Source organism: Pan paniscus, chromosome 1 (assembly GCF_029289425.2).
Source record: "Pan paniscus chromosome 1, NHGRI_mPanPan1-v2.0_pri, whole genome shotgun sequence".
NCBI classification, from domain to species: Eukaryota; Metazoa; Chordata; class Mammalia; order Primates; family Hominidae; genus Pan; species Pan paniscus.
Window position 1 is genome coordinate 97,628,555 of NC_073249.2, and position 25,549 is coordinate 97,654,103.

Consider the following 25,549-nt stretch of genomic DNA (forward strand, 5'->3'; position numbering starts at 1 on the left):
ACGATAGTATACCAATACACATCCATTGAAATGGCTAAAATAAAAAAGACAAACATCATGAATGTAGATCAACTGGAACATTCATACACTGCTCTTGGGAACATAAACTGTTACCATCAATTTGGAAAAGTGTTTGACTCTATCTTTTAAACCTGAACATATACAATTGTTATATTGTATGATTGCCAATTTCATTCCAAATTAAATATTCAAAAGAGGAAAAAAAAAGAAAGAAAGAAAAGAAAAGAAAAGAAGAAAGGGGGGGTGGGGAGGGGAGAGGGGGATGCGGAGGGGTGAGGAGGGGGGATGGGGGAGGGCAGGGTAAGGAAAGGAAAAGAAAGGGAAAAGAGAAGAGAAGAGAAAAGAAAAGAATGACAGTGATGACTGGGGCCCTAATATATTGGACATGAAACTGCCAACTGCACCAAAGAGGAAGGAATGCTGAAGGACATTATCACAAAGCTAAGGGCCAATCAGTAAAATCTTGGAAAATCAAATTGGCTCAGAAAGAGTGAAATGACTTAAGGGAGTAGAAAAAGAAATTTCAGAATATTTTAAATGAAGAGATGGTTTTGGCTCTGGAAACAGGTCTGGGAAAGTATCAAGGAATAAATGTAAAGAGGGAACCACATAAAAGGAAACTTGAGGTTTAGAGTCCAAAATGGACCCATATTGAAGGGAAAACCCAATATATTGAGACCTAAAACCTCTTAAAGATAGAATTTGAAAAGTGACCTCTCTTAAAGATAGATCAGAATGGTGAAAAGGAAGACAAGCAAGAATCTAAGAAGGGAACAAGAATAATTGATAATTTCAGATGTCCTCTCATGCCATTTTAGGGCTAAGAGAAACTCAGGGGTCTGAATTTCTCCAACAAGCAAGGCCAAACATGTGAAACCAAGTTTTCCACTCCACAGCACTGAAGGGCCTCTCTACAGGGTTTGCAGTCATCTTGGTGACACTAAGAAAAGGAGACACGTGTCCTCTCAGCTCTGGGATTCCCATACGTACAGACAGGTTTGTGGTGTTCTTATTCACCACTCCTCACACTCAGTCTGGGGCAAGGGAAGAGCACGGGCCCAGCCCATACACTCCAACCTACTCTACTTTTTCTCCAAACTCCTCTCCACTCTTGTTTAGATGGTCTTTTTTCTATTCTGGATAGGGGTGGAGTAGAAGGAAAAAAATGTTCCCAGTAGCGTCTTCTTTCAAACTTTAATGTCTCATACCTGCACCTTGCCTTTTGAATTTAGAAGAGAAAAATATTGATCTCTTTGTCTGCAGATCCCCCAGTTTGGACTAAGGGACCCTCAGAATAAATCTGTGCAAAACCCAGAGGGGGACTAGGAAAGACCTCGTTCATACTTGACATATCTGGCCATGGTTGTTTTTGTAGCTCTAAAATATTTCATTTGCATGTATTTACGAATTCAGCAAAATAAAATTACTTTAAAGTATATAATAAATGACATCAAATCCACCTTTTCTCTGTTGATGGGGGTGAGGCAGTAAAAATACCAAGTGCCTGAAATGGTGGGGCACAGGAACACAGGGATGAAAAACGTTTTATGGTTAAACAGTCTGATAAAACCACCAAACCCTTCTGCCCCACCTCAACAAGACACACTCTTGAAATGAAATGTCCCATTGTGTTTACAGAGAGGGAGAAACAGACAGTGAGTAAGGAGAGGATGGGAAAGTAGAGGAAGAAGGCTTTTTCTGCCTTAATAACAATGTTCAAAGGTTTGCCTGGCTTCACACTTGATTGTCTTCTCCCTCAAAAAAGCAAAAACAAGGTAGCAACAGAGTTCTTTCAGTTTTCTGTGCAGATTCACATATAGATAACTAAGTAGTAATACTTCCTTAGTTGTGTCAAAGAATTTGTGTGCACATTCCACTGGAAATAATTCCATCTGGACCTGGTAACTCCCTTTGGGGTGACTATATCTCCTGCAGGAACTCAGTCCTCACTCAAAAAATCCCAAATTTCCTTCAATCCCATACCCTCAATCACACCTTGCAAAGGTCATCCCTCAGTGAAGTCTGGCCACCTGTTTCAGATCAGCAGCCCAAATGGCAATAGAGCCTATGTTGTTTCAATGGCCCACTAAATATTAACAGCTAATAATAGCTAATATAGCTAATAATAACATTTGATGAGCATTTACTATATGCTAGCTCTGCTCTAAGAACTTCCCACATATTAATCCTCACAATAACTCTGTAAGTATTATTCTTACCCATATATTATAGATGAGAAAACCGAGAAACAGAGAAGTTAAGCAGCTTTCCCAAGGGTACACTGCTAGTAAGTGGCTGAGCCAGAATTTGAGCCCAGGCAGCCTAACTCCAGGGACCATGTTCTTAACCATTACATGATTCTTCCCCTTGGAAGAGGACAGAACAGATAATATGATGGTTACATTTAGATACACACAATTTACAATTTGCCCATGGCCCTGGCTCCCAATAACTTCTCATTCCTTTAGCCTCACTGTTCATGTTTGATGTTTTCTGTCTTCATATTGAAAATGCAACACGTTGCATTGTGTTAACTTGGCATAATGGAGTAAAAAACAAGGCTTCAGTGGGAATACAATCCTCATGTAAAGTTTAAGAATGGTCAAGACCTATACCCATGTCTTCATCAAAATTGACTCCAAGTATCCAACTTAGCAGACCAAATGGATGGTGTTAGCACTAACAGAATTCAAGAATTCAGAAGGTAGAATAGATCAGGTTTAAAGAAATAAACTTAGCTCAGGGCATTCATTCATTCAACAAATATTTTTAAAGCATTGAATGTGTATCTGAAACTGTTGTACATTCTGGGCATTCAACAAGGAGGCAGAACAAGTCCTTGCCTCCTGGCAACATTCATTCTAGGGCACACTAGAAAAAACTGAAAAAGTAAATAAGTAAGGAACACAATGCTGTGAAAAAATAACCAAGGGAACCTCTTTCATATGGGGCATTCAGGGACAAAGCAAATTTGAGATGATCAAAGATAGGCAGGTAGATATACAGATCTTAGTGACACATTGTCATTGTGCCTTCATGCCAGCTTCCCAAGAACCATAAAATATTTAAAAATAATTTATGATGTTGTAATGCAAACTTCTCAAGCTGATGCTCCAGGCTCTGCTCCAATCCAGTCCTGCCTATCTATCCTCTTCCCACCACCACTCCCAAACACATCTTCTCCATTCCACTTAGGCTAATCTCCTTACTGGCTCACAACATAACAAGTTCACCCCCAACCCTGTTCTCTCCCCTACACCTGTTAGTTCTGCCCATCCCTCAAGACCAGGCTCGAGTTCCACCTTCCTCATTCTTACCCACTCAGGCTTACCGAACACCTTTCTCCTTTAAACAACTAGTTCCCAGGCAATTAATTACGTAAAAATAGTCTTCTGTCTTTCGCGGCTGTTTCACATATGCCATAACCCAGGACTTTTAACACAAGGCACCACAATATCCTCCCAGCAAGTGTAGGCATGAAGGGAAAGGGGTGTGGCACATGTCCAGAGTTCCCTGGGCCAGAGGTGAAGAGAACTGACTCAGGCTCAGAGAGGCAGCTCAAGGGGAGCAAGCACAGCGAACAAGGGGCACAACTCCCAAATAGGAGCAATGCAAAGTCTCCACTCAAGTGGAAAGATCAACAACTGAGACTACAAGAGACAAGGAGGCAGTTCTAGAGGGGAACTAAGGATCCAGATGGGATATCTAATTGAGGAGTGAAAAGCATAGCATAAGCTCAGTCTCATAGACAAGTTCAACACAGGATAAAGGGAGTAGAGACTTGGGGGATAACCAGAGGCACAACAACTGTCAGCAAAAGGAATCCAGTGAAATTCTGGAACCTACAAACCAAGAATGGGTGACCAAGTTTAAGGACCTGACCTAATTCTAAGCTGTAGGTACAGATTATCAGTGGGCTTGTCTTGGGGAAAATGGGGAAAGTAGATGAAAAAGAGATGAAGGCCAAAATGGTTATGTATAGATTATTTGTCCCTTACGGGCAGGAGACAGGCTTTATGCCTCATTTCTATCCTCCACACCAGTTAGCAAAATAAATATTTACTGATTATGTAAAAAAAGAAAGATCACAGAGAATTTGGTATTACCCAATGATGGGAAGTATGCCAAGATAACCTGAGTCATGATTTAAGCAAGTTATGTATTGTGAAGTCTCCATCACCCTAAAAACACCAAGTGGTAATGTGATCTGGTGAATGAACACGACTGGAAATGAGGACATGAAACCAGACCAGTTTTGTTAGAAACCTCTTATAAGACCCTAAACAAGTTACTTTACTTATCTGAACCTCAATTACCTCATCTTTAAAGGAGTAAATGTAATAACTCCAATTTTTTCATATCTAGAACACACTTCCCGCCAGATCTAATTTCCTCACACACTTCCCGCCAGATCTAATTTCCTCACATCTTTTGAATCTTTGCTCAATCTTGCCTTCCTAATGAAGCCTATTTAATACTAACCACTCTATTTCATACTGCAACCTGCCCATCCCACCAACCCGCCCATCCCACCAACCCTACCCACACACACAAACACTGGTCTACATTTTTTCTTTTTCATAACACTTCTAACATTTTACATAATTTATTATCTTTATTGTTGTGTGCTAGAATGTGATCTCTATGAAGGCAAAGATCTTTGTCTATTCTATTCATTGATATACTTCACATCTCTGAGTGGAAACTGGAACAGAGTAAACATCCAATAAATATTTGTTGAATGAATACATGAATGAATCTTTAAAAAGGCCAAAATCTTGTGAAAGACCAGAATAATAAATCATTTATATTCTCCCTGAGACCAGGGTCGGCCTCCCACACCCTCAGGCATCCCTATATCCCCTGGTACAGTGTACCATAGTGTGGAATAAGTGTTCAATACGTCCCTACTAAATTACTAATTAAACATGGGACCCAAAAAGACAAACACAACCGCGTGCTCTGGGGCCACCTGCTGGCAACTCTTAGTAGGTACCTAAGCAACCAAACTGACAAGAATTTTCAGTGATGAATGGAGTGGCAGGGATTATCTCCTTTCAGCCAGTGAGAACAATCAGGCAACAGACGGCAACAGGAGGAAGGAGGGTAGGCTGGAAATCAGACGTTTCCAAAATCTGCTGTGAAGGACCATACACCCACTGTTTCCCAGAACTCACTTTCTACTTAACAATAATAACGGTAAGTACCCTGTACTGTTTTAAGCACTTTCATGTATCATCTCATTTAATCCTCACATTAATCCGCTGTACCATCTTTACCACCATTTTATAAATGACCAACATTTCCTTTTGAAATAATTACTTTACTTACGTGAAGCAGTGAAGCGGTAAAACAGTGTAAACTATTATTAGTAAGAAAAATCAAGGCATGACTTTTGGGGAGTACCAAGGCACCATGTGCGGGCAGAATGTGACACGCCTGGAGAGGACCAACGATGCCCCAAGGGGGCTGACCTACCAGCCCGCCCCTCAAGCCAAGCACAACCTCAGTCCGGGGTTCTGGATCCCAAAGTCCGCTCCGTTACATTCGGATCACACCAGAACAAGGAGGCAGCCCGCGCCCCGGCTAGCGAGCTCTGCGCCAGGGGAACGCGTGCCGGGGCCCTTAAGCTCCCAGAGGCCCTTCTCGCCGGAGCCTCCGGGGGACGCGGGCCCCGGAAGTGCAGCCCCTCCGCCCGGAAGCAGCTTTTCCTACTTCCCTCGGCGCGACGGGAGCCTGTGTTCACCAGTGCTTCGGCTGAGGCCAGATTCCTGAGGCCGTTCCTTTCGCTGTTTCCGAACGCACAGCCCCGAGCGGCCGGAGGGGATACGAAAGACCTAGGCCGATGGCCCTTCCACACTGCCGCCCCTCGGCTCCCCACCTCTACCAAGGGAGGCCACTGATGTCAGATTCCTCTGTGTTCTGGGAGGATGTTCTGGCCGAGGTCCGCGACCGGGCTCAGCAGCTGCCTGGGGCAGTCCCCGTGATCCTAACAGAACGGGGCCTCGGCTCGCAGGATCCCGCTCTGGGCTCCAAGGGCTCCTCGTATTGTAGGAGCTTTCCGCAGCCCCTCTAGGCGCTGGGACCCTTTGGTGGGATAACGGCTGGGGTTCCCTACTCCGTCCGGTGCCAGCGCCCGGCCTCTGAAAGACTTTCCTCAGCCTCCACGTTATCCCGTAAATAAGGACTTCAGGTGACCTGCAAGTGCGCCCCCTGCTGGCCCGTCGGAGCCCCACCACCTTGGTTCGCCCCAACAGCCTTGGCTACATGGTTTCCCAAATGGAGTACCATGATAGTCTTAAGTGCTACATGCACTTTTTAAGAATGTTTGAGTATTTATTCTTATTTGTGTTAGAAAATACTAAAACCAGCCCAACAAACCGGTTATCTCAAATATTAGTGTAAGGCTAAATTCTTAAGTGAGTAGTTAACATTGGTTCAAAAATATTAGGCCGGGCATTGTGGCTCATGCCTCTAATCCCAGCACTTTGGGAGGCCGAGGTGGGCGGATCACATGAGGTCAGCAGTTCAAGACCAGCCTGGCCAACATGGTGAAACCCCGTCTCTACTAAAAATACAAAAATTAGCCGGGCATAGTGGCACGCGCCTGTAATCCCAGCTACTAAGGAGGCTGAGGCAGGAGAATCTCCTGAACCTTGGAGGCAGAGGTTGCAGTGAGCCGAGATCGCGCCACTGCACTCTAGCCTGGGCAACAGAGCGAGACTCTGTCTCTAAATAAATAAATAAGAATATTATTATTATATATACACAGATATTGCAAAAATCTTGAAGGTGGTACTCAGATGACTAAAGGAGAAAACTCAGTCTCACAGAGTCAATCAAGGGAAAAAACGGGTGTGGTAGTTAATTTTATGTGTGAATTTTGTAAACCAAAAATTATCTGAGACGGGTCTCAAATCAACTTAGAAGTTTATTTTGCCAAGGTTAAGGACCACTCCAGAAACAGGTCTGTGCTTTCCCCAATGATAATTTTTTAGGACTTCAATATTTAAAGGGTGAAAGCAGGGTGGAGAAGAAATAGGGAGGGTAGGGTCACATTACTAAATCCACATATTGCAAGATAAAAGGAGAAGAAGGTAAGGGAATAGTCAATTATGTTTCCGTCTCATGCTCAGTAAATCGGTGCTTTACACAAGGTAGGGCGAACATAGAGTGGAGATATTTAACCTTTTATCAGTAGCTATGGGCCTAGGAACAAAAGGAAAGGCCGTTGCTTGCATGACTTACCTTCTGCTTAATTTTTTTCTTTTGGCATAGTGAACTTCCCTTTCACATTTCAGAGGATATTTTTAGATGGGATTAACATTTAAATCAGTAAACTTTGGGTAAAGCAGATTGCCCTCCCTAATGTGGGTGGGCCTCATCCAATCAGTTCAAGGCCTGAATAGAACAAAAAGACTAGCATCCCTGAGCAAGAGAAAATTCTCCAGCAGACTGCCTTAGGATTGTGTATAATCAGCTCTCCCAAGTTTCTAGCCTGCTGGCCTACACTGCAGATTTTAGACTCTCCAGCTTCCATATTCACATCAGCCAATTCCTTGTAGTAAATCTCTTTCTATAAATACACATGCTGTTGGTTCTGTTTCTGAGAAATCCTACTAATATAGTGGGTGATCTTAAATAGTCTTCCCTCTCTGACACTGAGTGGAGCTTCAAGGAGGACAGCAAAAGAAAGAGGGCTTGACTCCAGTATCCAAAGTGCTGAGGGCTCACCCTAGGACCTATTCACTGGGCATATTGCTGTAGCTTTACTTCTTCACTCCCCCTTCCCACCAGGTCCCTTGGATGCCAGGTTCTAAAGTACTCCCACTGCTCACTCTTCCTGGAAAAGGGCATTGTGGTGGAATGTTGAAGGAGCTTGGCAGCCAAATCAGCATATCCAGTGTCGTGACTCAGCCCCTTCACAGCTCGCAACCTTAGTTTATCAAAGTCCCTTCCCTTCTCTGGAATTCCATTGTATCTGTATGATGAGAAGGCTTGATTAGGTGATGTCTAAGGTCTCTACTAGAGGTGAGCGCCTTTTCCCCACTCCTGGCCTCTTTTCACTCCTTTCTTCTCCTTGCCCCTGAGATGGTAGAAGGACTTAACTGGTTGGTAAATTTTGTAAGAATAATTGGCTTAGCTCTACTCTGCTTCTACTTGGGAACTGCAGAGATCCCTATGGCATAATAGGGACTTACTCTTAGGCAAGGATGCCCAGGCCTGTCATGATTAGGTGGGTAAGTTAGCCTAATTCTCAGGTCTAGTATGAGCAAACCCCAGCTAGCAGACCTAGCGCTACTATGTCTTACTTAATCACTATCAATAAAAAAGATGACATTTTGTGCACCACATTTTCTTTCTATTTTTCAGTACAGTTCAGAACAAGGGCAAAGAAATAAAACAGTTCCATTTACTGAGATCCCTTTGCAGAACACAGTAATTCCTTCTAGCCCTTTCTAGCACTTATTAAACAAGACAATATAAAACATCTAATGAATAAATTCACACTAAAGGGCTAATATAACCCTTCATAGGCTATTTATACTTTAAAAAGCACTATAAGAAACAGAAAAAGGGCAGTGCTTTATGGTAAACATTATATAACTATACTACCTCAGTGGAAAGTATATTTTGGAGTAAGACCTTTTTCAGGGCCTCTCAAATTACACCCGTCTGTTCATCCGTCAACAGTTGTTAAGAAAGTTAAAAGTAGAGATTATGGAGTTAAATTGTCTGGGTGCAAATCCTGCTGATGTCCCTGACTAGCTGTGTGGCCTTGGGTAGGTTGTTTAACCTCTCTGTGCCCTAATTTTTCCATCTACAAGATGGGGATAATAGTAAGAACTTGAAAGACACTTGGTAAGCACCATAAAACTTCTATTGTGTGTAAGACACTGTGTTACTCCTAAATCTCCCAGGACTTTGCCTCTAGAATAAAATCTATAGAACCAAGAAAGGAAATTGATTGCAGAGGCCGTGGGAATGGTAAAATTAAATCAAATGTAAACATTTGGGCCAGTAACAAGGACGAACTTCTGGACAAACATGACTTTAAAAACAGGACTCTTTTCCCAGGATGAGCTCCTCAAACTGATGTCAGATTGACTAGTTCAGCTTCCAAACCCAGGAAGCTCTTTTGGGCACTTGGGACACACCTGAACAGCATGCACAGGGATTTGCTCCCTAATGATACTGAACGTAATTCCTCCAAACTGCCACCAGGTGTCTACAGACACTCACACACCCTCTGGCTCCTAAGTCAACAAATGGGTACTTTAACTGAGAAAGAAGTTACCAGCCCAAGGGCACGCGGTTTGCTAACGATGAACTCTGTGGTAGAACCCAGGTTTGTGTGGCTGGTTATTATTCAGTCTCAACTCCAAAGTGCCTCAGGGATAGAAGAAGCAAATTTCAAAGAAAGAATCAGGCCCAGGAGGAACCTGACATACCATCATACCTCTGCCTCCTTGAAGGATAACACGAGCCATCCCAACCATAAAAGGATCCTCTACTCCACCAGAAAAGAGATTTAAATTGCCCCTCAGTCTCCCTGAAGCTCAAGCCCAGGGTCTGGCGTTTTTCACTGCTTAGAAGTTATTCTTGGCTCTGCCTTCAGATGTCAGCCCTGAAATTCTCAGCTTAGACCAGCAAGCCCAGATGTATTTCCTCCCTTTGCCTTTAATGGTCCTCTCCTGGTGAGCACAGTAGTTTGGGCAGCATTCAGTGCAGAGCAGGGATCCCAAATGCAAACATCCTCTCTTCCCTGTCTTAGATCTAGCTGTTAACAAACCTAGAGGTAACTATATGCATCTTTCTTCTTGGTAAACACTGAGTACTTATAGCATGGAGTCCATCATTAGCCACAAAGAATGTTCACACTTGCACTACACCTATGTATTTCTCTTGCTTACACAAGGGCACACCACCCCACCACCACTAAATCATAAGTTCCTTGAGGGAGGAACTCTGGCTTTCCTCCCAGCACTACACATGGCGGCTTACACAGTGAATGCTTGTTGAATTTGCCCCAGTGGTGACAAATTTGAGAGGCTTGTGTGGATTCTGTATGTGGGATTTTATGTTCATGTTAGATCATTGCCCCCTACCCTAAGGAGCTCCTACTTTGAAAAATGGCATATGTCTGTCTCCTCAGTGGCAATACTGGCTCTGGGTGTAGACACACATGGGTGGTATAATCCATGGCACAGGACCCTGGATCTTGGGATGAGGCTCAGGCTGAACAAAGCTAAGAAAGCAAAGGGAGACATGGGTACAGAAACCTCCATAGCCTGGACCTCCCCTGACTCTATAGCTGCCCTAGGGTGTCATCAGATCCCCTTCTCATCTCTTCTCTTCCCCTTGCTTTCCCTCCACCTTTCTCTCTCTCTCCCCATCTCTCTGCTCCCCTCTTTGCCCCTTTTGCTCTCTCCTCTTACTTCCCCTTTCCCTCCCATCTCCATCGTTCCCATGTTTCCTCTTTTTTTCCATCTCCCTGCATTGAATGAACAAAAACAGAGCTTCATACCTAAGACTCAGAGTCCTCCTAAAGGAGTTCCCGAGATGAGCTCAAGGACAGCTCAAAGGCAATGGCATCTGGAGTCATCTGTGCTAAAGGACTCTGCACCAGTGAGGACTCTTGGAGAAGATTCTTCCTGTACCTCTGTCTGGTCTTATTGGTGTACATCATTCAATAAGTCACTGGCCTCCCAGACGCTGGCTTCCATTGTCCTTTGCACCAAGCCACCCAGGACAGGACCAGTCCCATCTTGTTCCATAGGAGCCTGCCTCCCACCTTGCCACTTTCAGCCCAGTCCAGTCAAAAAGCCTAGGAGCCTACACTTCCTATAGAAGGCAGTCAGAACACCATCAGGCCCCAGGCCCACTTTAGAAGCCATTAAGTTCCTACTGCATACACAGTTCAATGACAGTACAGCAGCTTCACCACCACTGGGGGAGACACAAACATACAACCCTGAAGTAGGTTTATGCCCTGGGAGCACATGATCTTGCCAATTCTGCTGCCCTGGTCTCAGTTCAACACATCTTCACTGAGTAACAGCTCTGAGCAAGGTGCTGAACTGCCTTCTATGCCAGGTCACAACTAAAAAGCAACCAAACACAAATCCACCCAGTCTGCGGGTCCAATTACTCTGGTAATAGCTTCGCCAGCTATTTTGTCACCTTGTCTCTAACATAGGGGCTCTTCCCACTCACTTCCTTCATAGCTCAGGCCCTGATCTGAGAAATAAAAATCTCAGACACCTCTGCAAAGGGGTCTCTTTAGGAACTGGTGAGCAACTATACGTTTCTATTTACACTTTTGGTCATAATGGTAGGAGATGAAACTTGGCATAAAATGAAGACCACAGGGGAAGGACCTAGAGCAAAACACACTGGAAATGCCAAATTCCAGAGCAACTCCATGAGCCTGTGATTAGTATGGAGAAATGGGTAATCTCCTTTGACTCCCAAGGCACTGCCAAGACCATGCCCAAGGCACCTTAGTGCCAAGATTGTTAGACTTGAAAGGGAACGATGTCCTCTTTTTTTCTTCCCACCCCTAGCTGTTTTGTATTTGAGAAAACTAGAAAATATAGAGGTAAAGTGATCTGCCCAACAAAATATGGCTGATCAGTGAAAGGACTGGGATGTGAGCCCAGTTTTTCTGACGCTTATTACAACATTCCTCTTACAAGTACTCAGTGGTGCCTGATTCCTTAACACAATGCCAAATGTAACAGTGAACTTGTAGCAACTTGAAACTAGAGTTGGTTCACCCAGAAAGCTGCAAAGCTAGCATACAAACTAGCTGCCATTTCAGTGGAATAATCTGACCTGAGTTTATTCCACTGGTAAGCTGATTGCTGAGGAGCCAGCCCATGGGTTCACCCAGGGGGACTCAGGGCTCCAGGATGCTGACTCACACTAGCCACACTCAGCATCCCCTGGCAAGCCAGACACCAATATTCACATGTAATAGACACTGGGCCTCATCATCCTTCCAGGACACTGTGATGTGCCTGTCATAGTGCACAAGATCACGCAGATGTCTACACCATGTGTCAGAAGTTTACAGGGGAACAGAGGGTCAGGACAGAGAATTTTTCACTTTCAGAGATATTTTAAATTAAAGAACCAGAATGTCCTTTCCCTGAATACTGCTAAGGGAAATAAACATGTTTCACTCTCCTTTTTGAAAAACAGCATGGTGACTTTTTTGTTAGTCCTTGTTACCCCAACATCCCCCAACAACATGTTAACAAGTGCTTATCACATACTATAATTTCCAAGCCTACAGATGAATCTACACTGATTTCATTTCAGGGTGGTTGTTTCCAGGTGCTTCCTCAAGGACGCACTATAGACTCATTCAACTGTCCACAAAGCATAGCTGGAGAAATTACTTCTTGGAAGGTTTTCGGTAAAGCAAGCAGGGAAAACAAGTCACCTTCATAATGTGTGGCTTCAGATTAGCCTCAAAGAGGACTCCTATTCTTGTGTTCTCTTCCAGACTTTTTGCCTCTTTTTTTGTTGGCCCAGATCTCAAGTTCTTTGGGCCTTATATACTCCTTGCCTTTTAATAATGAGGGCACACTCCAAATCCTGGTCTTTAGTGCCTAGAGCAAAAGAGAATATTGGGAGTGGGCCCCTTCCTCCCTGGTCCACCACATGGATGGGGATTAAACTCCATTTAAGTCTATGATGGAGACCATTCAGCCTTATCATCCCAATGTGCCTCATTTTCTAGAAGGTCAGAACCCTGTCACTGGCTCTGGCTGTGTCACTCGAGGGGTCCTTAGTCTTCAGGACAATCCCTTGTTTGTTTCTTGTTTTTTAAAAGTGAACACAAGTTCTTTAGGAAAGTAAAGGAATAAAACGATGACTACTCCACAGGCAGAGCAATCAGGACAAGCCCTTTTATAATGCCTCTGACTATTTCTGACCTGGGTAAGCTATCAGGCTACTGGGTAAAATAAAACTCCTCTTATTAGTGATTAGAATAGTCAGTGTGCAGTAATGACAGCAATGATGTTAATAGAGAAACAAGAGTAGCAACAATAGCAGCTATTGAATGGTCTCTTGTCACTTATGAGACAAGGGAAGGAGGCTAGATTTCTACAGAGCAGGGCCTCACTTCACTGTGGTATGTGCCATCCAGCCTGTACCCAGGACAGTTGCTGCACCAGGGCCAGCAGGAAGAGCCACACTGACCTTTGCCATTCACCCAGCCAGAGGGGACATCCAGAGCTTGGAGGCATAGCCAGAAGGCCAGCCTGGGATGACTGAGCCAGCCTTTGCCCATCCTGGCAAAGGAAAGACATTAGAGGGGATGTAGCCCTGCCTCTGCTGAGAATCAGCACTTGATGTCTACAAAAACAAAGGCTTTCCGAAACATAGCATTCCCCAGAACTGGCTGAACCTAGGGAGCCATGGCTCAAAACTCTTCCAAAACCTTTCCCAAGACTTCTTGTGCAACTTTGGCCTGTCTCTCCCTGTGTCTTTCCCAACAGATAAGAAGAAAAGGAGGTGAGACAGAGAGACCACAGGTGAGAGAATGACTCTGGTATAATCCACCAGATCTGAAAATACCTGGAACTCCTCACTTTTTGGAAGTGAGTTGTCAAAAAGTGTGCTTAGGTCCCTCTTGAAAGCCCAGGACTTGCCATCCTAAATCTCCTCTAGGGCTTCTGCAGCTCTGGGTTCTGTCTCCATAGGCCAGAAGCACTAGGTTCTCCTTTAATGCTGACTTCTAATGTTAAGAAGCTCCCAAAAAAAATGTGCTGCATTTCTTCTTCACAGGATCTATCACAGTTTGTAATTATTTTTGCATGTGATGATTTGATTCTTAAATTAAGCACCACAGTCGGGAATTGAATCTGATCTTATCTAGAAATTGGCCCAGGGTTTGGGATGCAGTAAGCTCCATAAATATATGTTGAATAAATGAACATATGAACAAATGAGTACCAGTCAGTTCTGAGTACCATGTTTTATGAGAGGATTTGAGAAACTATAGCATATACAGAGATGGCAGCCAGGATTGGGAATGTTCTTGAGATCTTATGTGAGAAAGGATTGAAATGACAGAGGCTATAGAGACTGAGATGAGGATGTGTAAGAAAGAGACTGGCCTATTGTTTCCTGATGTCACACGGAGAAAGCATTCATGAGACTTGATTTACATTGTTCTAGAAGGCAGAATGGGAACCAAGAAGCAAAAGTCCCAGGCAGATTGTAGCTCCAAGCAGATGAATATACCCCATGGCTAGAATTGTCCCAGGGTGGGACAGTTTATTCAGTCTCCCATCAGACTGAATGGTCATGCAGAGGCCGGATGCCACCCTGCAGGAGCAGGACAAGGTGGGCCTGCATCTTGCAAGAGGTTCAGCCAGCAGACCGGTTACTGAGATTACCTGGAAGATTCCAAGTTCGTTTCTCCCATGCTCCAGGAGAACGAAAGGACAAGTTTTCATGTGATATAAGTCTTGCAAGACCCCAGGAAAAACTGTGAAAGAGGAAAAATCTGACAGCCAACCTTGTTAACCTTTTCAGAAGCCTTATTCTCTCTACTAGCAAAACTCCTAAAGTTCACATTCTTGTTCTGGGTGCAAGCAAGCAAAGAAAAGAACTCACTTTAAAAGTGTTAATGCCTTAATATGTCAATCCATATTTTGAAAGAGGGTGCCTCAACAAAGCAATGCGCAGATATAATGGTAGGGCTTTTGGCACAATAGCATTTGAGCAGTAAAGTCTTAGATGTCCTCCAATCAATCAACCAACAAGGGCTCAGAAGCTATCTATGTCCAGCATAGTGCTAGGCAGGGGGAATGGGCACCAGATTTGGAGGTAGAAGTTTTGGATTCAAGTCCTAGCTCTGCATTATACTGACTATGCAATCTTGATTAATTACTTAGCTTCTCTGAACTTCATCTATAAAACTCACATGTACCTCACAGGGTCAAATGAAATACTAAATATGAGAGTGTTTTGTAAAATGTAAAGTACTATGGATGTAGCATATTGTGATTATTATCTTTAGACATAAGTGGGAATACAAAGCAATGTAAGGTCAAGTCTCTGTCTTCAGATAGCTCACCATTTAGTCACACCATATGGCAGGCCTAAACTGAGCTACTCTTCTTTATTCTCCCCTTCCTGAACACAAACTTGCAAAAGAACATAGGAAGAGGAGGGAGTGGAATGCAGAGAGAGAGAGAGAGAGAGAGAGAGAGAGAGAGACTGGCAGCTCTGGCCCAGGAAGAGGACTGAGCCAAGTCCTGGCCATGCGTGATCCCTGCACAGAGCCCTGTCTTCCTTCCTGGCACTGGGAGGCTTCCCTCTTGTTCTCTTGACTCCATTGCTCCCAGTAGCTCAAGGGACTCTGAACTCACTACCATCCACAACCACTTCAAGCACAATGGATATCCTCAACCTCCACCCTTCCCATCCCTACTTTAGAGGAGATGGTTCCCATAAATCAAGAACCAGCTTGACCCATTCAGGAAACTAAATCTTTATTGCAAATAAAGGGTTTCATTATTTCATTATTATGTTACATAGAACTGACTCAGAGCAAATTAAAACTGATTTCCACAATGGCATAATGACCTTGCTTTTCACGGATGGCATGGCAGTACAAAAAGAAATCACTAAAACCACAAGACTAAGGATTTAACTGGGATTCAAGGATATATTTCCTGACAAGAAGTGAACTATAAAAAAATGGAATCTTTGAGTTATTGTCTGTCTGCTTGTTTGTTGTTCTGATAAATCAGAGCAGGCAAACTTTTTCTGTAAAGAGCCAGATAGTAAAGATTTTAAGTATTTGTGAACCAAAGATATTACAAAAGTACTTATATATGATGAGAGAAAACAAATTTCCACAATTTTTATTGGCAAAATCCAAAATATAATAATAATTGAATACAATGTTTTTGTAATACAGGTCTACCAATGAGAAAAATTGAATTCTGTTTTTGGGGGGGGTGGGAGGGTAACATATCATCTAATTGGGGTTCAAAGCCATTGTCCCTATTATCTTTTTTTTTTTTTTTTTTTTGAGACAGAGATTTGCTCTTGTTGCCCAGGCTGGAGTGCAGTGGCGCCATCTCAGCTCACTGCAGCCTAATTTTTTGTATTTTTAGTAGAGACAGGGTTTCACCACATTGTCCAGGCTGGTCTCAAACTCCTATTATCAAAATCTATTGCAAATGTTCATCTGCTAATGTTGATATGTAACGCATAGTCCATTTTTTTAAATGTCTTTTCACACAGATAGATACTGCCAAATACTGATATCCACAAACATTTGATTTTAGTTGAGCATATTTATCACTTTGAAGGTCTTTCTAGAACTCTACAAGATTCATCACTTGATATTTGCCTTACAACATGTCATTACACTAAAGACAAATCACTTCCAATTGAAGGTTGGGGGAAAGCTCTTTAATTACAATGCAATGAATTTTGAAATATGGAAATTTGCTTTGCATTTGCATTGATGTCCAAGAAACACTGCTGGAACTATAATTTGAGCTCAAAAAATATATTAGCTAAAATTTCTGTGGAATAAAAATTTCACTTTTTTTTTTTTTTTTTTTTTAGTAGAGACGGGGTTTCACCATGTTAGCCAGGATGGTCTCGATCTCCTGACCTTGTGATCCACCCACCTCGGCCTCCCAAAGTGCTGGGATTACAGGTGTGAGCCACCGCGCCTAGCCTTAAAGATTCTACTTTTTATTGTTAATTTTTTTATTGTTTTTTAATTTAATTTAATTTAATTTTTGAGATGGAGTCTCACTCTATCACCAGGCTGGAGTGCAGTGGCACAATCTCGGCTCACTGCAACCTCCACCTCCCAGGTTCAAGCGACTCTTCTGCCTCAGCCTCCCAAGTAGCTGAGACTACAGGCACGCGCTACCAGACCCAGCTAATTTTTGTATTTTTACTAGAGATGGGGTTTCACCATGTTGGCCAGGATGGTCTTGATCTCTTGACTTCAAGATCCACCCACCTCAGCCTCCCAAAGTGCTGGGATTACAGGCGTGAGCCACCGTGCCCGGCCCCACTTTTTATTTTAACTTTTGACAGCACAAGAAATATATAAAACACTCTAACATTGCTTGTTACTCAACCAATGTTAGTTGTCTTTGAAATAACTTTACCACTGTATAAGTTTCACATTTAAGCACTGTTCTGCCTTGCAATTTTAGATTGAATTTATTAAGAAATACTATTAAGTCTGCCACATAAGCTAACTTCCAAAGTGATTTAGTGTGCAAAAATAGTGAATGAATGTAGCCAAGAAACATATGAAAAAAAACTCAACATCACTATCATTAGAGAAATGTAAGTCAGAACCACAATGAGATACTATCTCATGCCAGTCAGAATGGCGATTATTAAAAAGTCCAGAAACAACAGATGCTGGTGAGGTTGCAGAAAAAAAGGAACACTTTTACACTGTTGGTGGAAGTGTAAATTAGTTCAAGCATTGTGGAAGACAGTGTGGCAATTCCTCAAAGATCTAGAGGCAGGAATACCATTTGACTCAGCAATCTCATTATTAGGTATATACCCAAAGGAATATAATCATTCTATTATAAAGATACTTGCACACATGTGTTCATCAGACACTATTCACAATAGCAAAGACATGTAATCAACCCAAATGCCCATCAGTGATAGATTGGATAAAGAAAATGTGGTGCATATATACCATGGAGTACTATGCAGCCAGAAAAAGGAATGACATCATGTCCTTTGCAGGGACATAGATAGGGCTGGAAGCTGTTATCCTTAGCAAACTAATGCAGGAACAGAAAACCAAACATCACATGTTCTCACTTATAAGTGGGAGCTGAACAATGAGAACACATGGACACATGGCAGGGAGCACCACACACACTGGCGCCTTGTGGGTGGGGGAAGGGAGAGCATAAAGAAGAATAGCTAATGGATGCTGGGCTTAATACCTAGGTGATGGGTTGATCTGTGCAGCAAACCACCATGGCACAGGTTTACCTGTGTCACAAACCTGCACATCCTACACATGTACCCCAGAACTTAAAATGAAAGTTTAAGAAAAAAAAAAAATGGTGAATGAGGGTGATTCTTCTCATTCAAAACAAAAAACAAATCCAATCTTAGCCTTGAGCTCAAAACATCACAGTAAAACTTTACAACTGCTAAGCTATCAAACTGCTGCACTGTACAACAAGTAAGGATATTCAGCTTCTAGATCTGATTAAGAAAATCACAAAACTGGCCATAGTTAAGTCACAAGAGTGAATGAAGTTCTCCATTGACACCACTGGTTCAATGCATATGAAAGATTCAACTATTTTCTGCAAAGTACCTGCTGAAGGATAGTACAATGAACAATCACAGGCTTTAAACACTGCATGTTCACAAGCTTTGAACATTTTCCAAAAGCCTTTTTCTTCTCCACATGTATTTTAGCATCAGTTGTAACATTTCTTAGATTTCACTTCAGGAAATTAGTATTTTCCGTACTTTGAAAACATCTCTGCACATAATTGTTCCACATGAACGTTTTATGGAAGCTAATTATTTAGTCATCTCAAACTCAGCATTAATTCCTAAAAAAAACAACTAAACAGTGTCAAAAACATCCTGTAAATTCATCAGGAACCAGGGAAAATCACTCAAAATCATGTGCCTTATTTTTTAATTGACTATTGATGTTGAGCCCAATGTCCTCCCTCACTCTTCACCCAAAAGCTGGTTGTCTTAAGCAAGTTTATTTTCTCTAGACACATTTCTTCAGCTGCTGCAATTGAACGTGATTTAATTAATGCACCATTGATTAACTTGTTTGGCTAACAAATGAGCCACTCAGAAACTTACTTTAGTTGCAGTCTCATTTTCATTTTTTTAATAAAGAAATTCTGCTATGATGACATATTTTATTTTAAATTTCCTAATTTTTCTAACTGTTGCTTCCTGTGAGTTGGAAATATTGTGATTAGTGCTTAGTCTGATCATTTCAACATATAGTCTATTAACACAGCTATAGTGTCATTGCATGATAAACATAATGCTTTGCCATCTAATTCATTACAAACAAAAGAATCCTGCCTTGAAAGTGTGACATTTGAAGTCCATTTCTGTCTTCTTTTTTTGTTTTGACATGATGGGCATGCACTAGTAATTAAAAAGTAAAATAAAACATTATGGTACAACTATAAAGTGGCACTCCCAATGGTGTCAAATTACAATAGCAGTACTGCAATTTTCAGCCCACCCAGAAACATTGAGCAGGTGTTGTCCCATGAAAGCAGCCATATACAATATTATGTAATGAATAAGCAAAGCTGTGTTTCAATACAACTTTATTTATAGACACTAAGATTTGAATTTCATATAATTTTTAGTGTCACAAAGTAGTATTCTTCTTTTGATTTTTTTCAATCAGTGAAAAATGTGAAACCATTCTTAGCTCATGGGCCTTACAAAAACAGGAGGCTTGATTGGTCCCATGGGCCATCATTTGCCAACCCCTGAATTAAATTATTGTGTTGCCTTAAATGGTTTATTTGTAGCTGTAGTTGGGGCTACTTGGAATCAGGGAAGTTCACCAGAAGACTTCTAACTTCTCCCTCAATTTGAGAATCTGTTGCACATGTCACAGACTATAGGTGCTATAATCCAATCAAGACCATCAGTTGGGTGAGCATCTACATCCAGCATACTGGGACAGGATAAAAGGGCAGAGGGTAAAAGAGAGATAGGAATAAAGAAGCTACCCTCAAGGAGCTTGCAGTCAAGTTGACAAGATTAGATTTCCACACAGGGACACTAGGAAGATGGGGCAATTTTAACATAAACTTTTAACACTGTTTAAGGTATTTTGAATATAGTCAGTATCTAGGAAATATTGGGTGAAGGAATCTGTGGGTAAATGATACAAAGTGTGGCTGTCTCTATACCAAATAGGAGCTCTGTATGGTTGCAACTGTTAGGCCCATAAGTTCTGGGATCTGACTGCCTGGATATAAATCTCACCACTGCTATTTTCTACCTCTATGACCTTGGACAAATAATTTAATCTCTTTTAGCCTTAATTTCCTCATGTATAAAATGAGAGTGATAATATTATCTATCTCATAAGCTTGTTGTAAGCATCAAATGAGATGATGGATGTAAAGTACATAGCATAGTTTAAAGAGCTCGATAAATATTTGGTAAAAGTGTGATTAATAGAGACACGAAGATAAATAGGAGCCTGAGGAATTACAGAAAGCTTCATGAAGGAGGTGGATCATAAAAGAACATGTATAGGCCAGGCATTGTAGCACATGCCTATAATCCCACTACTTTGGGAAGCCAAGGTGGGAGAGTCACCTGAGCCCAGGAGTTCAAGATCAGCCTGAGCAACATGGCAAAATCCCATGTCTACAAAAAATACAAAAATTAATTGGGTGTGGTGGAGCATGCCTGTAGTTCCAGCTACTCATGGGAGGCTGAAGTGGGAGGATCACTTGAGCTTGGAAGGTTGAGGCTTCAGTGAGCCGTGATGGCGCCACTGCACTCCAGCCTGGAGGAGAGAGCAAACCCTGTCTCAAAAAACTAAACTAAACTAAACTAAAAACATGTGTAGACAGAGTAGAAAGAGGAGTTCAGGCAAGGGAGCCAGACACAAGCTTGGACACTTTGTTTGTTAGGGAGTATTCCAGTTTCCTGGTGAAGCAGCTTTAAGGCCAGTGGTGAAAGGATGAGGAATAAAGGCAGAGTTGGTTCCTGTTGACCTTGCAGATAACTAAAAGCACAGTTAGGATCCCCATGAGGTTCCTTGCCTGAACTGAGGGCCCAGCCACTGCCATAAGCACATCAGTGGAAGGGCCAAAGCCAAGAAAGCCACCCAGGGTACTCTCAGGGGGCTTGCTAGATGTGTGTCACCCTTGTCATCACCATCAGCAGTGGCAGCTGATATTTGTTAAGCATCTATGAGCAAGGCATTGTGCCAAAGAACGAGGATATATAAGACATTTTATGATTTCAAGGAGATTCTAATTCACTCTAGATAGTACAACAGAGCACATCACAACTCCACTGATACTTTCTGTTAATAGGAAGCATAGGTCTTGGGATCCTGGGGTGCTGATTCCAGCACTGCCTAGCGATGTGCCATTGTGTACATGGGCCTCTATTTCCATGTTACAAACAAATCAAATTTGATATTATAGTTTTCAAACTCTTTGACTGCAGAATCCTTTCCTCAGGGAAAAGCTTCAGATGTTTTAAAGATAAAAGCAGTGAGTTGAATGGGGTTAAACAGCAGAATCCTGTCTGCTCAGCTCAGCCCCTGACAGGTGCCAAGGAACACAGTTTGAAAAATACTGGATTAGAGCTAAGCAGTGCTGGTCTGTTCCAGCTTGAGGACTCTATGGAGGTAGATGTTGATCTGAACCAAAGAAGCTCTATGAAAGATAAGATGTGATCCCCAAGTGCAGGTTGGAGAGAGATTAAAGGACTCGAGTGGTTTTGTTGGGAGTGGACATTGAAGGATGGGTAGATTTAAAGAGATTGAGGGGAGAATGAAACCTACTTCAGAGGACTTACCACCTAACTGGAGATGTGGAAATGCACCCAAGGCTAGGCAAAGAGATTATTTTAAGTAGAGCAAGGGAGTTTTGAAGGGGAGATGGAGTCAGAAATAGAAGACAGGACAGATTATGAAGACCCAGATAGAGAAAGGTGTCCTGCTTCTAAGGCCTCTGGTGCCCCCCCCCAGATCAGTGGGGTCTGTGACACAAGAACAAGAGAACTACTGAGGAGTCTGCATCAGTTCCCACTGTGGCTGTGGCTGACAATCATCAAGCTTCCCTGACACCTGTCACATCCCTTGTAAGTTCATCAAGTGCCACATTACTAAGCTCTCTTATCACAAAGTCCTATAAGGGAAAGAGGTGGGGTCCAAAGGACAAGGACTTAACACCCAAGACAATTGTGCCCAAATTTTCCAAACAGTAGCTAGTGTGAGCCTAAGGAGAAACAGAACTATTGCCACAGCGAAATCTGAGAGGCTTAGCAATGTCAGGTAGATCTCCTAATTTAGGAGGCGCTAAAAGCTTTTAAACTACCATCATGTCCTTAATCCTAAAATGCCATTAATCCCCTGTAACACTTCTGCATTCTTATGAGTATGTGGGTGGCAATAGCTATTATCTTCATTAAACTGGGAAGTAGAGGCCAAGGAAGAATCAGTCATGATGTCTAACACAACAAGAAATGTGAGATGGGACTTGAAATCTGAGGAAATATTCAGCAAAGAAAGGAGTGGACAGAAGACAAGGACAAAGGACTGGAAATGAAGAAAAGACAAACTCCAACTGAAGATTCCATCTCAGCTGGGAAGCCTTTCCTAATCCCCCTCTAGTAAGAACAATGCCCTGCTCTGAGCTGGAAATGTCCTAATGCAGCATCCCTCACACTGTTGGGTAATAACCATTTACCTATTTCCTTTTTTTGGACTGAAAGGTCCACAAAGTCATGGAGCCTCTCTGTCTTGTTCATGGTGTGTCCCCAGCACCTAATATTTACTGGGTAAAGGAAACTAGACAGCCTGGGCCAGGGAAGGAAATGAGACTCAGGAGCACACAGTTAAACATAAATAACCCAGCTGCCCAGGACCAAGGAGGCCTCTGGTTGAAGCCAGAGAGAAAACTTCACCTCCTTCAGGCCATTATCAAATGTCACCTTCTCAGAGGGGCCTTCGCTGGTCACCTGCCCAGTTACAAATCACAACCTGTCCCTGCCCCCCATTCCACCCACCATCCAGCACTTCCTGTCCCCTTCCCTGTTTCTTTCTCACCATAGCACTTGGCACTGACATACACACGTTACTTCTTTGTTTATTGTATGTATCCCCAGCCTAGAATGTAAAAGCTGTATGAGGGCAGGGTTTCACTGCTGCAACCTCCATCTCTAGAAGAGTGTCTGATACATAGTCGGTTATCAATAAACATTTGTTAAATGAAGAAACCATAGAATGCATGAACCTTTCTAACCCAAGGTCTATGGTAGTCCTCTAAACTTTTCAAATGTAAACACTTCTGCCAGGGTTTCTTCCCTGTGTCTCCCACTTGTGAAGACCCAGGGGAAATACCAATCCCTTATTCTCCACTCGGTCTCTTTCCAACCCTCCATCCCTCCTCTTTGCTCTTAACAACCTCTATTCTTTGCCCTCTCACTTCTCTCTCTCATTATGTTGGTTCATAGAAACATCCAAAATGGCCAATTTGACACCAGCCCCATGTGTCTTCAGACAAGAGCCTGCCTCTAACTGAGGCCCCAGGAGCAGAATGCAAGAAAGCTAACGAAACCCCCAAGGCTAAATGGCTAGAAAGGTACCCAGATGTTCCAGAAATCTATGAACAGATTCTTACTTTCCACAAGGCACCACTTCTTGGATCGAGGAATTCCCCTAAACTATGCCCTGTTGTGTAAAATAAAACTTCCTTCCCTTTGTCTTAATCTTACCTTTCTCAAGCCTTAAAAAGATGGGACTTCCTTATTCTAGTGTTTTAGGTAATTGTGATTATAACTATATTCATATAATACAGGCCTTTCTTGATCTTATAGTCTTCCACTTAACCTTTTCTCTGCTGTCATCCTCTCTAAATGAAGAGACTTACTTTTACCACTCAATCCTATCAACAAACATTTACCCACCATGCCAGGCACTCTCCTAGGCACTGAGGCTACAAGGTGCTTACTTTCTAGTGGGGGAGAGAGATAATAAATGAACAAATATGTACTAATTCAAGTGACGGTAATAAGTGCCAAGAAGAAAAATAAAGCAGAGTAGTAGAATGGAGAATTAGTGGGAAAAGTTTGCTATTTACAGGATGGCCAGAAATTTTTCTGATAAGGTGACACTTGAGTAAATACTTGAATTAAATTAGGAATTAAATCATGTGACTGAGGGAACAGTATTTCTGTGGAAACAGCAACTACAGAGGCCTTGAAGTAGGAGATTCTTTGTCATCACCTTCTAGTTAACTTTTTCTAACATTTCAAAATTACTTCTTACTTAAGGGTTTTGGAGGCCAAAACTGCACTCAGTATTTAAGAAGCCAGTCCACTAAAGACTTTTTATAATGATGATAATAAAAAATGATCATAGTTTACATTCACTGAGGGCTTACTATGTGCCAGTCACTGTATAAGCTCATCCAGCTCATAAGCACCAGAGCCAGCATTCAAACCCAGGCAGTCTGGCTCTACAGCCAAGTTAGCTAAGAGTATTTCTGTTTCATTTTCTGTACACAGTTCAGTGGCATCCATCATTTGGTTCTCCTTTTTAAGTTATTCACCCGAAGGCATTTCCCAGAGCATGCTGTACGTTAGGAGCTGAGCTGTGAGCTGGGCAAACAAAGATGAATAAACCATCAATGGAGCCCTTAGGAATGCCACAGCTCTGCATGGAGGACAGGCAAGCCAGGAGAGCAGCACAGAGGATGAGTGCTGCACAGGAGGTGGCAACACAGTGCCGGCAGACACAGCCAAGAGGTTAGCAGACAGATGGACACACTAAGGCACGTGCTCAACAGGCAATACAGTAATTCCTGGGCCCCCCTTTCCTGGGTCAGAGCCCACTGTTCCATATGGATAATTTGGGTGGGTTTCAGTAAAAATAATAATCATGCTAAGACATCTACGAACAGAAAAATAATATTGAAAGCAGCTAACCTGTCCTGAGTGCCTACTATGTGCCAGCAGAGTTCTCAGCCCCTTGTTTTCATGAAAACTCCATGCTGTGACAGAGATAAGAGGCCCTATAAAGGCCAGAGTCTTGTATGTTCACAATCTAAAGATGGACGCTTACTGAGTAATAGGAAGAGAAAAGGTGGATATCAGGTCTATTGAGATAAGCCTAGAACAAAAGTACTGGCCTAATATTATGGGCAAGAATTCCTACATTCTGGGAAGACTGAGGTAGAGAGACACTAACATGAGACCAAGATCCTATAATAAAATCAAGCAAAAGCTGGTTTTTCAAAGGAAGGACTCTGCATGAAGCTGAAGCTGCTGATCTAGTATCAGAGACTGGGCCACCCATACAAGGAGGCACAAGGACTACTTACTGGTGAAAATGTAAGAGTGTAACAAGTGAGCGACTGGATTACAGCTGGATCAGCATATACAGATTGCAGCGCAGGTTAACATCTACTTTAGTATACAGTGTTAAGTATGCAAGTGTTGCAGTGTCTGCAACACTTCTGTCAGCCTCCCTTCTCACTTTTTCTCCCCTATCCTCCCCTAAGCCCTGAAACGTGCCATCCTCCCCTTCCCTCTTCTCCTGGGACAGGAAAGTGCTGCTGATTCTGATGCTTCACAAAGGTAATGATTTATTCATTCTCTGCCTCAGAATGAGTCCTTCAAGTTTGATGGCAGTTTGCAGAACCAGGAATGGAAACCAGTTCTTCTGACCCCAGATTCAACTTCTCTTCCTGACAGTGCAGTTTCATGTGCTTCACACTACATTCCTCACTAAATA

The 25,549-nt window shown here is 42.5% G+C and overlaps 1 protein-coding gene across 1 annotated transcript in view; it reads left to right on the plus strand.

The window, feature by feature from the left end:
- Positions 1-5,045: 5,045 nt before the first annotated feature.
- The window catches only part of RPTN (repetin), a 36,467-nt gene continuing 15,963 nt past the window's right edge, over positions 5,046-25,549 (plus strand). Inside the window, exon 1 of the mRNA XM_055113832.2 lies at positions 5,046-5,220. The gene's annotated coding sequence lies outside the window, so the exon portion shown is untranslated. The remainder of the gene's footprint in view (positions 5,221-25,549) is intronic.